General features: G+C 34.8%; 1 long non-coding RNA gene across 1 annotated transcript in view; it reads left to right on the top strand.

The window, feature by feature from the left end:
• The first annotated feature begins 1,141 nt into the window (after nt 1-1,141).
• Nucleotides 1,142-19,225, top strand: part of LOC150065712 (uncharacterized) — a 36,963-nt gene continuing 18,879 nt past the window's right edge. Inside the window, exons 1-2 of the long non-coding RNA XR_016534792.1 lie at nt 1,142-1,340; nt 10,981-11,138. This is a non-coding gene — a long non-coding RNA (uncharacterized LOC150065712). The remainder of the gene's footprint in view (nt 1,341-10,980; nt 11,139-19,225) is intronic.

Genomic DNA, 19,225 nt, shown 5'->3' with positions numbered 1-19,225 from the left:
GATGGTTTCCAGGTGGTATCAAGATAGAAAAGCCTGACCAAATCCAAAGGACTGACTCCTTACTTAAGGGCCAGAAAGCTAGGCATGTAGTAATGCCATGTCAATTAGAGATCACAGGGAAGACCAGAGAGCAGAGTTTCTTAGCAAGAGACTCTTGAGACTTGCACAAGTTTCCTCTGAGTTTTCCACTATACATACCTGTCTACAGGTAGGAGTAGTGATAACTACCTGAGACTCGGAAAGCAGTGAGCAAAAAGCAACAGAATAATTCTCAGGAGGCCAAACAGAATTCAGAAACTTTTGTCACCAGTGAGAGTGAAAAAACACCCATGATAGGGTTTGGAGACTCGGAAAGCAGTGAGCAAAAAGCAACAGAATAATTCTCAGGAGGCCAAACAGAATTCGGAAAATTTTGTCACCAATGAGAGTGAAAAAACACCCATGATAGGGTTTGGAGTAGAATAACTTAAAAGGATTTTATCTCAGCAGTGGGAGGAAAATTTGAGTCTAAGTCTACTGGGATCATCTAAGAGATTTTAAAAGAAAAAAAACCCAAATACACCCAAGTAACTTAGCTGAATTAAAACATATACATAAAGAGTATAAAATAGATGCAGCATCTTCAAATGTAAAAATCATCACGTTAAACATATGGTTATAAGAAGATATTGCTTGTTGGGGTTTTTAGCTCTTCTTGCCTCCTGACCCGCAGGAGGGGCAAGGAGAACACGCCCCGACTAAGACGAGACCAAGAAAGGTTAGGGCTACTGGCCTCCTTCACCCAGCCCTCCCTCTCCAGAGGGAAGACACAGATGTGCCAGGGAGACTGTCACAGCAAGACTTGTTTAATGGGAAAGTACAAGAGGCTAAAGTAAGATGCAGGAGTCTATCAGCATACAGGTGGGTAGGGCAAGGGGAGGTAGGTGCGGTCAGAGGGCAGCAGGGCCAATCCGTGGGTTCGAGGTAACCTTATTTTACATCACAAACCACAGCCAAACCTCCCAATGAGGCAACAGGCAGATTGGATTTCCAAAACCAGGAAGTGAGCACTGGACCAGGAGGTAGGCTCCACAATTGCTAAAATATAGAAAAGGTTACTAACAAAATTGAGAGCATATAAAATTGTAGAACTTGTACACACTGTATTTTAAACAGTTGTTATATGTATGTTCTCAGAAGTTGGGAAATAATTAACTAGAAACATGGCAGAAAGAAAAATGCCCAAAGCAAATTTATGCAGATGGAAACTATGTCTAAGAAACAAAATATATTTAATGGGTCCAGCAACAGAATAACTATTGAAGAAAAATTGGAATGTACAGAAGAACCTATTTTTTCAGGTCAGTGAGTGATAAGAAATTTCAAAACCGTCATTATTAATTTAAAACATTTCAAGATTAAATACTCTGAAACCATTAGGAAGAAACATTAGATTTACATATTGCCTGTAATCCTAGCTATTCAGGAGACTCATATTTAAGAATCAGCCAGCCACAGCAGAAGAGATCATATGTGAGATTCATATCTCCAATTGGCCACCCAAAAAAAAAAAAAAAAAAAAAAAAGACAGAAGTGGAGCTGTGGCTGTAGTGGTGGTAGAGCATTATCATTTTACAAAATAAATAAATAAAGTTCAGGACAGTGCCAAGGTCTTGTGTTCAATTCCTAGGACTGGAAATAAAAATAAAATAAAATATAAAGCAAATATAAAGTGTATATGTGAGACAAAGTCCCAAACACATTTCCCCAGCAACTTCTCAATTCCAAGAATAATGGCTGTTTTATTCAGGTAAAAGAATAAATATTATATTGATATTTGGGCCTATATAAAACATCCTTTTTATTTTGAAGACATTTTAGAGTTTTTCATGTGACACATAAGCATCAATGTGTTAATCTAAGTTAACAAGTTAGAAAATAGAAGGGAAAAAGATTAATGAAGGAGAAAAGTTATTTAGAAGCAAAAAAGTGGAGAAATAAACATAAGAAGTAGCAATTTGATCAATTTAAAAATCAATTATTTCAGTAATAACATTAAAGGTTAGTTGTTTAATTTAATTTTTGTAACATATGCTTTCCTTATGTTCCAAACATTCTTTTTTGTTTTGTTTTGTTTTTTTCTGCCAGCCCTGGGTTTTAGCTCAGGGCCTGAGCACTGTCCTTGGACTTTCTCAAGGCTAGAGCTCTACCACTTGAGCCTCAGCACCACTTCCAGCTTTTTTCTATGTATGTGGTACCGAGGAATCGAACCCGGGTCTTCATGCATGCTAGGCAAGCACTTTAACCACTAGGCCAAACTCCCGGCCCCATGTTCCAAACATTCTATGACCAATTGTTTCAGCTAAGATAAATGAAATCGTAAGTCATACAAAAACTAATTATTTTATTTGAAGTACACCAGGAATTGAAAACTATACAATTTTCCATCCAAGGGGAATGAAGAAATCGTGTGGTCTGTGCAAACAATGAAATAAACTGCAAACACATATCTTTGGCACATACAATAATATGACAAAATCTCAAAATAACTTTGATGAATATGATAATTCAAACAGGTACACTACATATTATATGACTAGTAGCTGACAGGGTACCATTGGATAAGGAAATAGGAACAGACTATAAAAGAGCAAGTAGCTATTTTGAAAAGTGAAAAATTTGTTGTTGATAGCGTTGGTTTCACAGATATGTACGTATGTTAACTTATAACCTATAAATATATCAGATTTATTGGATGTTAATTATATCCTCAAAATCTTTATAGAAAGTGAGAAAAAGCAAAGGAAAGCAACTAAGACACTGGTAAATCTCAAAAACAGAAAAGAAACAATAAAGGATGAATATATAAATAACAATCACATTTCAAGTAACGAATTGCTTAGAATAAAATTTATTCTCCCTGTTTTTAATTGATAAGGTTACTATTTGGATAACGTTAAATAGAAATTTTCCAAAATGATTTTTGCAAAGGGGGATGTTTTCCTCTAACATCTAATGGTTGACTGGAGCTTAAGTAGGTGAAGTGGCATACAAATTAATTTACTTAACATGCAAAAGGGGAAAGATCATAGCAGTGGAGGAAACTGCAGAGGTATGATTACCCATTAGCTCAAAGTAATTAAGAAGCACATATATCAGTTCTGTAAGGACATGATATAGATCCAAACAGTAGGTACAGTCAGAGTGGAATTATAAGGCACTCAGTGAGCTTAGACTACATATAGTGAACCTGAAAAAAAAAGTCTTTGGTACTGAAATAGAAGATAATGCTGTTTGTCAAAAATCTGTCTCGAACAACTTCAGTCCTTCTTCCTATGATGTGACTCAAGTTACTGAGATCTCAGGAAGGCAAGAGAGATAATTGCTTCTTCTTTACTTAGACTTGAGACAGACGAAAGAATTTTTCCTATGGAAGCTCTATGTTTAGTCTTTTGAGGAACCCCCACACTGCTTTCCAGAATGGTTGTACCAGTGTGTACTCTCACAGTGTAGTAGGGAGGGATCCCTTCTGGCCACATCCCCACCAGCATCTGTTGTTATTAGATTTCTTGATAATGGCCATTTTAACTGGAGTGAGATGGAATCTCATAGTTGTTTTGATTTGCATTTCTTTTATGGCCAGAGAAGTTGAACATTTCTTCATGTGTCCATAGGCCATTTTTATTTCCTCTTCAGTGAAGTCTCTTTTTGAGTCTTTTGGCCCACATTTTAATGGGATGGTTGTTTCTTTGAAGATTTGTTTTTGAGAGATTCAATTTTTTTAGCTGTAGATATATTTTAGATATGGGCCCTTGTCTGTTGTATGGTTAGTGGAGATCTTCTCCCACTCTGTGGGCTTTCTATTTAGCTTGCTAGCCATGTCCTTTGCCACACAGAAGCTCTGCGGTTTAATTCAGGCCCATTTGTTCAATCTTTCTCTGGTTTGTTGTGTTTCTGGGCCTTTTTGAAGAAAATTTTGACCTGTGCGGAGGATCCCAAGTGTGTCTCCTATTTCTTCCTGTAAAATTTTTAGAGTATCTGGTTTTACCCCAAGGTCATTGATTTATTTGGAGTTGATTCTGGATGTTCACATGGCCATACAGGAGGAGGCTAAGTGAAATGATCTCTGGGATAGGGGAATAGATTTAATCCTTTGATGATTTGATTATGCTATGTGAAATTATTTCTTCTTTTTCTTTTTTGTTTGGCTCTTTTTTTTCTATCCCTATGGTTTATCCTCTATTGTTGCTTTATCTGACTTTGGTACCTGGTATATTGTAGATATTTACTTTTTTAATTTGAACCAGGGAAGGGAAGGGGGAAACAAGATGATGAGACAAAGGAGAAACTAGAGAAATAGTGATATTCACAAGACAAAGCTAGAAATGAACTCTACAACGTGTGAGGGGGTGGGAGGAGGGAAGTGGGGATAAAAATGTGGGAAAGGGTAACAATGTTCAAGAAGTAAAAATAGCTATAACCACTCTCTACATCACTCTGATAAATAAATAAAAAAGAAAATAACTTTTCAGAAAAGTTCTCTCTGTTCTGAGAGGGAAAGAAACAATGAAGGTCAGAGAGACCTTCCCTTCCATGTGCAAATGGTAATTTTTGTCATTGTTTGCTTTGTGACAGAAATGGTTAAGTCAACCAAATAAATACATTGCCTTAATATTTTTGTGGTGAGAACTCTTATCTACTGTTTGTACTTTTCAACCATACAATGTATCTATATGAATTAGTAGTCACAAAGTTGATTAGGTGTTTAGATCAACATTTTGATTAAAATGACTACATAAAGGAATGAGTTTCTTCAAACACTTTTGAAATAATTAATAATTCAATAAACACAACCATGTCTTCCCAGGAAACTTCACTTAAAGTACATTAATATTCATAATCTATCAAAAACCATTCCAGTACTCATTCATTGTAGAAGCCATTTCATTTCCCTGTTAAAATGCAAATGTATTATCTGGGAGGATGAACACATTAAGTCATTAGCAGCCAGTAGAGATGTAGTTCAATTAGCTCAATAGTTTCTCTCTATTAAGCTAAGTTGATGTTCTCAGGGGGCTGGTAGTTGGAGATAAAACTAACATAGAAGAATACTATACACATTTTTAAGTATCTTGGTAAACAGCTAGATGGGAGGTATCTGGAGAACTTGATTACTAGAGAGGTGAAAAAAATGTGAAAGTAGTCATGATTTTAACTAAAATGTCTGTGTTCCATAGGAAATACATTTTGAATAAAAGAAGTGAGACAATAAGAAAACCTGAAATCAACCTCGGGCATGGTGGCTCATGCCTGTAATCCTAGCTACTCAGGAGGCTGAGATCTGAGAATTGAGGTTCAAAGCCAGCCCAGGCAGTAAAGTCCATGAGACTCTTACCTCTCTCCAATTAACTACCACAAAACCGGAAGTGGTGCTGTGGTTCAGGGGGTAGGGCAGTAACATTGAGCTGAAGAGCTCAGGGACAGATCCCAGGCCCAGAGTCTAAGCTGCATGACTGACCAAATTAAAAGAAAAGAAAAAGTAAAAGAAAACCTGAAATCAGAAACAAGGATAAAGTATAGAAGAGAACCTACAGGCAGAACTTAGGGTAAAATTATTATTATAGTATTCACTTTGTAACCTAAAATAGATACAAAGTTTTGTGTGTGTGTGTGTGTGTGTGTGTGTGTGTGTGTGTGTGTGTGTGTGTGTGTTTAGTTATGTGTAGGGTGGGGAATTTCATTGTTATATCTTTATTCATTTATACTGTATTACTCTCATATTTGTCCTATTACTCTCCCTGCTCTCCTAAGTAAATGCTAATAGATTTTATTATGCTACATTCATTTTTGCAAATAGTATATTTTAGTAGTATTTATCCTTTCTCATTCTCCCACCAGACTAATTCTCTTCCACTAGCACCTACAAGCACACAATCTAGTTCTCTTTTCACATCCACATCTGCACCCCTCACAAATCAATAGCTTTTATTAAGTTTCTCTATTCTTCCTTCATATATAATTGCAATGTACAGTATTACAAAATTATTTGCCCTTTTTCCCATTACCCTCTCTCTAACTTTTGAAGCTTCTTAGTTTAAATTCTGTTTTATGTTAAACTGTATAAGTTATAACTTACATAATTATGCATATCTGTGAATATGGGTATCTTTGGGTGAATGAAACATGATATTTGGGGGTTGGAGTTTGACATGTTTTGTTCAAGATGGTGTCCTAAAATTGCATCTACTTTTTTGCACATGACATGATATCGTGTTTCTTTATAACAATTTAGTATTCCTTCAAAATTTATATCTATATCTATATGTATATTTGTATATCTATCTCTGTATCTAATATCATTATTATCAATTCATTATTAGGTATTTCAGTTCATTTCATCATTTGACTTCTAAACAGTACTTAAATAAACACTATTATGTAGATATCATCCTGGTGTATTGATTTACTGTCCTTCAGATGTGTGCTCAATATTGTCATGGGTCTGACAGAAGACCTACCATGAGTCTTTTGAAGAATATTCATATTGACATCCATGGTGAATGCACTAGTTTACATTTCCCCCAACAGTATATGAGAATTCCTCCCTCCACATACACATCCTTTCCAGCATTTATTGTTTGCTTTAAAAATGTTTTTATATAGTTTATATACAGAGGGGTTACAGTTACAGTACAATTCTTTTTGAGTCATCTCTCCCCTTCCAATGCTCTCTCGCATTTTTCCCTTCCAGTCCCCGCCCATAGGACATCCAGTTCATTTTCCACATACTGTCTGGTGAGTATCACTGTTGTATTTGTTCATCCTATTTCCACCTTTTATGTGCCCTCCTTTTCTTCCCAAACACAAATTAACAAGTAAGACAAAAGGAAAAGAAAATAAAAATGACAACAATGACAATTTAAGAGTGTCACTTGTTTCTTTTTCTTGGAGTTCATTCAATGCAATATTATTTTATATGACCATCTGTCCATAGCAATTGAACCTTTGTCCACCACTCCTGTGGATAGCCTTCCTTGACTCTATATGTTGACGACTAAGGTCCTAGATAGTTGATCTCATCCTAATGTTATTTCTTTATTTCAGTCATTCAGTGTGTTTACTTGTTGGCAGCCTAGAAAACATTCTGATAAGAGTAAGATGGAACTTGAATGTGGTTTTGATTTACATTTCCTTCATGGATAAGGATGTTGAACACTTCGTATATCCACTAGTCATTTGCACTCTTTGTGAGAATTATCTGTCCAGCTGACTTGCCCATTGATTGATTAGATTACTTGTTCAATTCCTTAATTTCAGTTCTCTATATATTTGGGCTATTAAATCCTTTATATATAATATATGTTATATAATCATAAAAGATATTAAACAAAAATAAAAAACATAGAATGTATAGAGTATATTTTATTATTTCCATTGGACATACATTAATGGTAAGCATACACACATATACATACATGTCTGTGTTCCCAAAATCTTGCTGAATTCTAACAGTTACAAATAATCAAAGAATTTCTATGCCTTGATGAGAATTTAATAATTTCAGTTAAATTATTTGAGGTCCTAACAAGTTTTCTTTTATCCTTCAAAATCCCTGATTAAAAGGTACACTTTTATAGTCTCAAATTATTGCGAAGATTCTTGAAAACTACATCTATATTCCATGTAATACTATTTTCAGGGCTATGATTAGATGTGTTTATTGCTATTTATTCACATTCAGGTAGATCTAGATATAGTGATTCTAATGATCGATTTTTAGATTTAAAAGGATCAGAAAAGAAGGTATGAAAATCTTAGAACCATTTCAGGCAATTCATTGTTTAATTACATTTTAAGAAGTGATGTAAGCAAATAATGCAAAAACCCCAGTGCTTTCTTATAATAGAAGAGCTCTATGAGTACAGGAAATCTTGTGCGATTCAGTCTATGGAAACATCTTCATACTAACTAGAGTTTTCTATTTGGAATTTGTTTTGTTGTTTTATTTATGCAGGATCCAACTAAAATGGGCCCAAATATATAATAGTACAACTTTAGACACTCAAATATTGGCAACATCATACCTGTTTTTGAATACCAAGTTATCTATAACATAAATTTTATGAGAATAATTCTATGTGAGGGTATGCATCTCTGTGTGTGTGTGCGTGCGCACGTGCACACGTGTGTGTGTGTGTGTGTGTGTGTGTGTGTGTGTGTGGTATTTGTGTATTTCAAATCAATGCAGCCTGGAACTCAGGCTGCATTTCTTTTTAACATGATTTTTCCTACAGCTAAGTGATGTTTCACTTTTCTGTTTCATTATTGTTTTAAGTATTTCTAGTATATCTATCTTCTCTACATTGTTTATCTTGGGTTTTGACCACAACTTGTTTCAGTTTATGGTTAAAAATATTTTTATTCTCCTTGGGTATGTTTTTACCATTGTCAATATCCTTTTACTCATTTACATCCGTAGGATATAGACTAAATATAAAGACTATAGATAGTCTCATGTTTATTTCCATAAAGAGTTCATTTTACATCTTCCTAAAAATATTTTTGCTACTATTGAAAGTTAATCCTCATATGCATGCTCTACTAGTTTGTTCCATTCACTGTGTTTCTCATTTTTTATAACTAGTCATTATGGCTTACTCATCCCTTTCCCTTTCCCTGCCTCTTTGCTTTTCTTCTCCTGCTCCTTCTCTTCTTCTCTTTCATCTCTTTTATTTCTTCTTTTACCTACTCTTTGCTCTTTTTCATTCTCTCTCTCTCTTTCTCTCTCTCTCCTCTCTATGTTTCTCTTTCTTCACTTTATCTTGTATTCTTTCAAGATTAGTCTTTTGGGTTGTCAAATTCACACTAATATTCATATTGAGGAGCCAGCAACGAAGACAGTATGTTGATGATGCCTACTCTTATATTTCTAAAATATGTAAGTGGGTTCTGTTTCTTTTATCCTGGTACTTACTGAGTATAATGACTCTTTCAGGAAAGGATTATTTGGTTTTGTTGATTTTCCCTATTTGATTTGTGTTTTCATTTTCATTGATTTCTATTTCTCACCTGTTTTTTATTGTCTTTTCTCTATTTTGAATTTAGTATTTCATTATTGAAGGTGATAGAGTAAGCTTCAATGATTAATTTTAGACTTTTATTTTCTAATAGTATATGAGTTCTGGGTCTGTCCTGGATGTCTAGGTGCAGAATCTTGCACTGTAGGAATGCTGTGCTCTGGCTCCCTGTGGCCTCCATGCCACACTGAGGGTGTGTGGTCCTCGTCATTGCTTTTGCTGTAGATTCCGTTCCTCTGTTACACTACCAAAGGACATTTCTTGCAGCAGGTTGAAAGTAGAGATCTAGGTTTCCCAATGGCAGAATCTGATTATGATTCAACTCCATGAAGATGAAAACTCATGCTCTCTAAGCAGGTATTATATACTTCTACCTCAGTGAGGGGAAAAATGTGGCTCAAAACAGCCCAATGCAGAAAGATATAGCATTATTTCACTTAGCTATTGGCAGCCTTTGCCAACCTTTAGCAGGTTTGAGCCACATGTTTCTCTGCAGGTTTTGAGGAATACATACAACGGAATTTCATTATTTTGTTTTCCTAGATTGCCTCTTCCTTAGATTCAGGATCTGGTTTTGTCCACAGTAATCAACATTTCTGCTGTCTAGGTTTTTTGGGTCTAAGTCTGGGCTATATGAGGCAAAGTGAAAACCCAAAAAAAGAGTGGATATTGCTGCTCATCTTCTTACTTGGAACTCAGATACAGATAGCTATCTATCTATCTATCTATCTATCTATCTATCTATCTATCTATCTATCTACATAGTTATCTATATCTGTAGATGGCACTCTCTCTCCCTCACTTTCTATATAAAACATACACAGATTTTAGTTGCACTTAGAATGAATAATTCTCCATTTTAGGCAATGCATATATATTCATGTATATGTATGTGTGTGTATATATATATGTATATATGTTGCCCCCTATTTAAAATAGGAAAATGTTGATACGTTATGTAGACTGAAAATTATTTCAATTCACTCACATTATTTATATGCTTTTAAAATCTTTACCCACACTTCAGTTTCGTTTGTGTATGTAAATGTTTGTATTTTCAAAATGCAGAATACAAATTATAACATATGACATGTTACACACCAGACAGTTTCTCCCATCAGAATAATCATTTTTTGCAGTAAATAGAAAACTATTATCTCAATTTATGTCAAACTTTTATTGAATTATATCTAGAAAAACAGTCAGTTTTAGTAATATGTCTTTTTAAGTACAAGTTAAAATTATCAGTATAATTGTATTTAATTTATGTTAATTCTCATACTTTTCCTTTTCTTTTCTTAACCTGACATATCAATTACAATGCAGAAACTCAATGTTTAATTTGCAGTTAACTGAATGCTCTGGTTGGTACAAAGTGTTTTTTTCCACATTTCTCTCCTAAGCAATCAATATATGGCTTATAGTGCTTTTATAGGAAGTGAATAAAGTGAATTAGCTTTTATATGACTAGAAGTGTATGGTATTATCAATATTTTATGCTAGAAAATTTCATTGCCTATATTTTTAAGCTATCACTAGAAAGTTTTTCCCAGATTGCTTTTAAAGTTTCTTAGTTATAATATGAAACCTCACATACTATTAAGATAATTCTTCAAAGCTACATTTTGTTTAGAGAGACCTGAGATAAGTTGGAGTACCATATGGAAAGAATTAATAAGCCTACCTTTATTAGAAAAATTAAGGGAACTAGATGGGTGCATTTAAAGTGTGTTATTTAAAAGATGCTCATTTCAAAAGATGTATAGTTTAATGCCTACTTATCCCGCCCCTGACAGAGAGCTCCTCACATGGGCAACTTGTATATACTGGCAGATGCCTTGTAATTGTCCACTGACTCATGTTAATTTTTTTCCTGCTTGACCATTGTCCTTTCGCTGGAAACCTGAATTTGAGTTTCTCTTAGTTTCTGCAGAAAATCAGACCAGGAGTTATTGAAGCTTCAATGTAAGTTGCAAATGTAAGTCACAACATCAGTAGGAAGTATGTTCAAAAACAAATGTCCAGAATCAAGAGGTGGGTCTCAGAACTAAAGAAGAATGGAAGACTTCATATCAACAGAAGGTATGTTCAAGATAGTGGGAGTCAGGGCCAGGAATCCTGAGGAGTGGGAGAGGGCTTGCCTAGCATTCATGAAGACCACGGTTTGATTCCTCCTCGGTACCACATACATAGGAAAAACAAAGCCGGAAGTGGTTCTGTGGCTCAAGTGGTAGAGCCCTAACTTTAAGAAAGCCCAAGGACAGTGCTCAGGCCCTGAGATAAAGCCCCTGGACTGGGGAAAAAAGAGTAATAGGCACGTAACCCTTACTTTAAGAATCAGTTCCTTGGGAAGTTGAAAAACAGGAGAAAGTTTAGGGATTCCATAATACCAGGAGGGAGGGAGGGATTCTCCTAAGTTCATGACTAGTTTAAGGTATTTAACTTAGAAACTGTTTGCTGTTTTTCTTATTGTTTTTGATGTGTGTGTGTGTGTGTGTGTGTGTGTATTTGTGTGCATGCATATATGTGTGGTTCTGTGGCTTCTGCAAGAGAGATTTAAACCTTTTTTTAATGGGATGGTTGTTACTTTGGAGATTAGTTTTGAACAGATTTGATTTTTTGAGCTGTTGATATATTTTAGATATGAGGCCTTTGTCCATTGTATGGTTGGTGAAGATCTTCTCCCACTCTGTAGACTTCCTAATTAATTTACTAGCTATGTCCTTTGCCATACAAAAGCTCTGCAGTTTAATGCAGTCCCACTTATCCAGTCTTTCTCTGATTTGTTGTGATTCTTGGTCCTTATTAAGAAAGTTTCAACCTGTGCCAAGGAGGCCTAGTGTATCTCCTATTTCTTCTTGTAAAGTTTCCAGTGTGTCAGCTTTTACCTCCAGGTCTTTGATCCATTTGGAGTTAATTCTAGTGCAGGGTGACAAAGAAGGATCCGACTTTAGTTTTCTGCAGGTGCTTAACCAGTTCTGCCAGTACCACTTGTTGAAGAGGCTATCTTTCTTCCATTGTATTTTTTTAAAATGGGCCAAAGACTTAAAGAGAGTCTTCTCTGAAGAAGAAACAAAAATGGCCTATAGACACATGAAGAAATGCTCAACATCTCTGGTCATAAAAGAAATGCAAATCAAAACAACTCTAAGATTCCACCTCATTCCAGTTAGAATGGCCAGGATCAGGAAAACGAATAACAACAGATGCTGGAGGGGATGTGGCCAGGAGGGATCACTACTATACTGTTGGTTGGAGTGTAAACTCATTCAACCACTATGGAAAGCACTATGGCAGTTCCTCAAAAGACTAAACATAGAGCTCCCCTATGACCCAGCAATTCTACTACTTGGCATTTACCCAATCATCCAGACACTAGGGCATACTAATTCCACTAGTACAACAATGTTCATTGCAGCATTATTCACCATAGCAAAGATATAGAACCAACCTAGATGTCCCTCAGTTAATGAATGGATCAACAAGATGTGGTATTTGTACACAATGGAATTCTATGCTGCTGTCAGAAAAAATGACATCGCCCCATTTGTTAGGACATGGAAAGACTTAGAAAAAATCATATTAAGTGAAGTAAGCCAGACTCAAAGGAGCTTAGGCTCAATGGTTTCCCTCATTTGTCATAATCAGTAGAAACCTTGGGCTCTACTAGCAGAGATCTGCAACAGAGCAAAACCTTGATACATAAGGCCATATAGTATGAAGCTAATTGAATGTACCTCTAGGATATTGAAACAAAAGCCATATAATGAATGATTGTTGTCCTTAATGTATTATGTTATCTCTCATCTCTTTTGCTGTCCCTTGGTTATCTCATATTTTCACAGTATCTCACTTTGTTACCTGATATATCAGATATATTTATATTTGGTTATTTTAAATTGGATAGGGAAGGGGGAAAATCAAGATGGCGGGGTGGGGGGGAGGGTAATGGGGACTAAGACATGTGAAAGGGTATCAATGTATGTGAATTAATGCACCTTCTATCTGGCAAATATCATGTAACCTTTTTATTAATAACAATAAAAATATTTTAAAAAAAGAGAGAGTTAAACCTATATTTACAATGGATGCTGACACAACATTAAAGTATAAAACTCATACATGTTACTGTGCAAGAATTCAAGATTTTCTAATTAAATCATAATTCATCAAAAAATTCTTTTTGTGTAACATGTATACATACATTGACCAGTAAGTCAAATATTTAATAAACTGAAGTTATGAGCAGTTATTCTCTCTATTTAAATACTGAAAGTGGACCATAGCACTGAAACAAGAGGAAGTAGCATCTATCTTATTTTTCATACCTATTTTAAGGATACACTCAAAATACTTGATAGTAAATAATGTCCATTATTTTCTGAAAGAGGAGACTAAAATATATGTCCTCTTGATTTTTATGGAAAATGCAGTGGGTTTTTTAGAATAAGTAACTTTTAAACAAATTTAAGGAGCTAGGAAGTATTTTAAATTTCCAACTCATGTTTGTTTTATCCCAGATCCTAAAATTTTAAATTCCATAGTACAGTGTCTAAGTGTCAGTCAAAAGGAATTACCCATAGGATTTTGTTAAGCCAGTTCAAGTATGCACACCAGAGTGGGAAAATGAAGTTCTGGGATATTAGACACAGTTATAGTTTGTCCTTCAGCACAGGTTAGAGTCTAATTTACCACAGGTCATGTAAAATATCTAGGAATAAAAACCAACCTAGAGCTATAAAATAAAAAATGACCTTTAAAATACAATGTTAGAGACAAACAACTTTTGCCTCTGGAGACTGGTGAAGGACAAAATAGGGAGAATAAAGTTCACTTTTATTTTCTGGTATACATATCAATTTTTTTAACTAGTGTAGCAGCCACTAGAATTAGAGACTTAAAAGCTATTTATATAGCTTTGAAAAATTACCCAGACTTTCCTGTCTTGGTAATAAACAAGAAAACAAGCAATCAAACAAACCCTAAAATATCTATATTTTAATCCTGTTCTCTAAATGAAAATGCTCAATGGAAAATTCCATTTAATTTATTTTCTTCATTTATGCTTTCTGCCATCTTAATATGAAACAAAAACAAACAATTGGCTTTAAGAATAACAAAACTAGTGTAATCTCACCTGTTATTTCCAATAACTACAGGTATGTTTTGAGCAGATGATCATGAGATAAATGTGATTAGTTAAAATTACCTTAAAACACTGTTGTTATCAGCTAGGCAGTATTGGTTCATTTCTGTAATATTAGCTACTGGGGATGTTAGGATTAGAAGATTAAGCTTACACAGCATGGTAGGAAAGTCCATAGGACTCTTATTTTAAATTAAGCACCAAAATAAAAATAAAACAATAAAATACAAAGGTGACTCACATGGAAGAATAATAACAGACTGAACAAAACTATTAAGAATAAGCACCAAGGCACTGAGATGAAGTCCCAGTACTGGCACATACACACACACACACACACACACACACACACACACACACACACACACACAAAATACACACACACACACACCAAAAATTATGTTATGTTATTCTACTGGTGCTAATCACCATTTTTTAGCTTGTATTCTGCTTTGTCCATTCTATTAGTCGACAATTCTAAGTGAGAATGTTAAATTACTTTGCTAAATTATACCATCCATGTGCACAAAGAAGGGAAGAAGGGGGATATGAATTGAAGGGAGATTTATAATACCCCCAAGGTTCAACTATTTCTTCTGAATAGTATACCTCTTCTCTAAAACTCCTGAGACTAGCTAGACACAGAAAATTATTTCCCCCCCTTTGTATTGGAATGGTTCCTGTTTTTAGTTTACAAACAAAACATTGACACGATTTTGTATCATAAAAATTATAACTGATTTTCTTATAAAGATATAGCAGTAAACAGGAACAATAGCAATGATTAAAGAACAGAAATACCATTTCTTTAACAATTCTTTGGTTGCTTCTATGTGTTTTGATGACAGACTTTTGTCAGTTGTGACAATGTGACTCAGGGGACTTTGGAGCATAGTACACTATAATGTATAATTAAAATAATGCTATTTTAACTGTGTGTTGAAGAAAGCATAGCTTTTGACTTTCTTTGTATGATAAGTCTAGGGAATGTAATACCCATATAAATCCTACTACCTAGTAGATGATTTTTCCATGACATTTTCACAACAATTCTATTGATAGCAGAACAGCACAACCATCTTGATTCTATTTTCTGTGAGATATTTGAGAGAACACATAAAGCAGAATAGGAAAAGTACAGTTTATGAAAGTAGAAAGGCAAAATTGAAAGTGTGTCATCTCAGGAAGTGAGAAGAACAACCAGTATGTCTACCCTGGCTCAGGGTGTTTTTTTGTTGTTATTGTTGTTTTAGAGGTATAGAGAATCAAGTCCTCATACCCCATCACCAATCTATAAGAAGTAATTGGCATGAAAATTACCACACCTCTCAAGAATCACTCTGCACATGTGATTTACTCATGATCACCTATGAAAATCAAACCTGAGATGAAAATGTACAAGCACAATAAGATTATAATGACATTAGAATTTGAAAAAAGCCTAATTTAACTTGATTAGACCAAAATTTATAACCCTCCTCCTCTGAAATCAGATCCAAAGACCATAAACAATCCAGAGAAAGATTAATCCTGAGGAAGATCAGGGCCATACCAGCATTTCTTCTTAGTACTTGAGATGAGGAGAAGTCATTGACCATTTATGGAACTTCTCTAGGTACTTGTTAAAGATGTGTACTTAGTAGCCCAAACCTAGAAAAGTTTAACTTGCAGCCATCAATCAAGCAGACCATGCGAACAAGACCAGGGCATTAGGCATGTGTGCCCTAAACCAAGAATTTTCTCTTCTAGTCTTCCTGCCCATGTCCCTGTTTAGTGAAGAGCATCCATTAAATCCATTTCACCTCAAGAGAGTAGGAACATCCTCCTGTTTATACAAGCCTTTGTACCAAGTAATGTAATTTTCTTTAATATTCCATAGAGAAGCCTATGTAATATTAAGAGATTTGGGTGCCAAGCTATAATGCAATCCTCTTATGACCTCTTAGACTAGCACGGATTGCTAACACCCTTACTCAAAGCATTATCAGAGAATAGAATGGAGAGCAAAAATGACTCCCTCACTTTTTATTCATACCATATGGATACCAAATCTTCTTTATCTCTCCTTTTTATAGGCCAGGGTTGTCTTTCGTCCAAATACAAGCTGATTGTCAGGAAGCAACAAAACGAACAAACAAAAAATCCAAAGAGTGTAAGAGTTATACTAAGATTTCTCCCTCTCTCTCTCTCTCTCTCTCTCTCTCTCTCTCTCTCTCTCTCTCTCTCTCTCTCTCTCTCTCTCTCTCTCTCTCTCTCTCTCTCTCAGTTTTTACCTCTGAATAGATATTGTCCTTCCTAAGAAAGAAAAAATTTGATGTGAATTCAAACTGAATTCAAGAGAAAAAGCATTCCTTGAGAATTCAAGAAAATCAAAGAGGGAGGATGACCTGGATTTTTCCACGATTACACATGGTTCTCTTTATTTCAAAAGAATTAATGTATAAAAATATCATCCATCCACTTTGATACCTTCATACCATTTCTTATTCCTTCTGATAAATATACCTGTGGATATCTACAAAAAGTTTCTTTATATTGAGTTGCAGCTATGTTGATACTGTGCAGAAGAGGCTAGTTCTGTGATGTTTTTTATCTTGTCAAATGTGTTTTTGTTTGGTTGTTACTGCATTTCTTCAAGGAGTTGATTTTCATCATTATCCAAAGCACCTAAGCGTATCTACTATTAATAAGCATATTACTTTCTCTGTGATGCAGAGGGGATAGGAAAAGAGTTAGGGGATGCCTACATAGTTCTTTTAGGTTTGCTTTTCTAGTTCATAACTCTGTTTCCACTCTAACATTTAGGATTACTGGATCAGTATTTTAGCTAATGAAAACTTTAGAAATCAAGACTTTGATATTTCCCACACAGTTAGAAGAAATATATAAAACTATGTACTAAGTCAAGAAACAAACAATATCTTGGCTAAGGTTTTATAGATAAAAGACTCTTTATTAATTTTAGATAGTGTTGGTATCTGAACACTTTCAGATAGGATGGTATACTGAATTTGAAAATAACAGCAACCAAAAATCCCTAACAAAATGATAGTAAAAATTTCTTGTGATAGCACTCCACTTCAGCAATCGTAATTATCTTCCAGTAAGATCTGTATATCATAATATTTCAATAGTGAGCCATTTCAGAACAGCAAGAGATAGTAAGCCAGAGTTTCTTTTTTTTTTTTTTTACCAGTTGTGGGCTTGAGCTCAGGGCCTAAGCAATGTTCTTGGATTTTCTCAAGGTTAGAACTCCACCACTTGAGCCTCAGCACCATTTCTGGCTTTTTTCTATGCATGTGGTACTGAGGAATTGAACCCGGGTCTTCGTGCATGCTAGGCAAGCACTCTACCATTAGGCCAAACTCCCGGCCCGGAGCCAGAGTTTCTTATACATCAAAATCAAATTTCTCTTAAAAATGGTATGTACCATGCTTAACAAAAATGTTGTCTGAGTAGGAAATATAACTTTAATCTAGTTTTATTTTATATTAATAATTTTATTGATTATAAAGTCTTGCTAATATTTTGGAGGAAAGTAGGAAAAATGGAGACTAGACATAAAGATTTCTTGAATTTTAATTTCAGCCGAATATCTGCCAATTGTTGCTAGTTTTCTGGAGTTTATAACCTGTGAAATTAAAAGTAAATTGAATTTGGGAATTAGGGAGCTGAAATGTTTAAAGGTTTAGAAAAATATGAATGTATCGTATTTACTTAAATATATTCTATCTTTTAAAAGGAGTTGAAATACTAGGAGTTGGACTTGGAACTTTCATCTTAAGTAAACTAAAATTCAGGATAGCTAGAGTTGTCTTCTGCTTTGGGGCTTTCATTTTTCATGTTGATGTTTAAGAGTACCAGGATAGAACATCAGCCTAATTCTCTTGGAGACATGTCAAAGTCTAGCTCTTTTTATGTGGTAAAACAGCACTGATTGTTCAGTTGCAAGGTTCTAAGTCAACTCGTTTTTATTGAAAGATTTTATTAACACTGATTTTTGCATCATATTTCAAATGTCATGTTTAACAAACAAGTATTCAAGAAGGGAATGTCTATAAGAAATCACTGGCACCTAGATTTTAGAACATAATTCAAATTAAGCTGAGAATATGTATGTCATAGATACATATTGATCTATATAACATGATGTTTATAGAGTACATATCCCATTAGAGATTTTTATGTGTATGTAGTTATGTTTATATCTCCAAGACCTTGTCCATAATCTTGGGTACCCGAATATTGAGTCATTGCTCTTGTATTGTGTGGATCTCATATTCATATATCAAGGAGACCATGAGCCTTTTGTTCCTTTGGTCTTGACTTAATTCGATCAACATGATTTGCTCTAGTTTCATCCACTTCCAAGCAAATGCCATTATTTTATCTTGTCTGTTGGATATGTAGAATTCCATTTTATATACTTATGTATCGCAATTTTTAATGGATCGTGTGGTTTGAACTCAGCCTGGGCACTGTCCCTGTCCCTGAGCTCTTCAGTTCAAGGCTACCACCCTACCCTTGAGCCAAGCCCCACTTCCCATTCTCTAGTGGTTAATTGGAGATGAGTCTCAGGTCCTTTTGTGCCAGGGCTGGCTTTGAACCTTGATCCTCATATCTCAGCCTCCTGAGTAGATACAGGAGCATCCATTCATCTGTAGTGTGGCATCTGGGTTGTTTCCATCACTTAGTTATTGTGAATAATGCAGCAATGAATATCAACTTTTTAAATAGGAATTTATTAAACATCTTTTGTCACTGTAATTATCAAATTTCATAAACTTACTGCAGATATTAGATGTCAGAAAGGATACATATGAAATTGTGGCTAGTAGTTGTGGAAATTGGACAGTTGAGGATAAGGAAGTAGGAATTCCTTTATTTGTTTTTATAAATCTGAATGTTGCATATATACTTTAATAAAATGTGTACTACAAACTGTGTAGTGAAATCATGGTGTGTTAGTTTTCATTGCTGTGACACATCTCTGACATCAACCACTTACAAGGAAGCAAGGTTC

Source organism: Megascapheus bottae, chromosome 3 (assembly GCF_031878675.1).
Source record: "Megascapheus bottae isolate mThoBot1 chromosome 3, mThoBot2.hap1, whole genome shotgun sequence".
Lineage (NCBI taxonomy): Eukaryota > Metazoa > Chordata > Mammalia > Rodentia > Geomyidae > Megascapheus > Megascapheus bottae.
The sequence above is the reverse complement of the archived record's forward strand: the minus strand, read 5'-3'. Positions and strand labels throughout refer to the sequence as shown.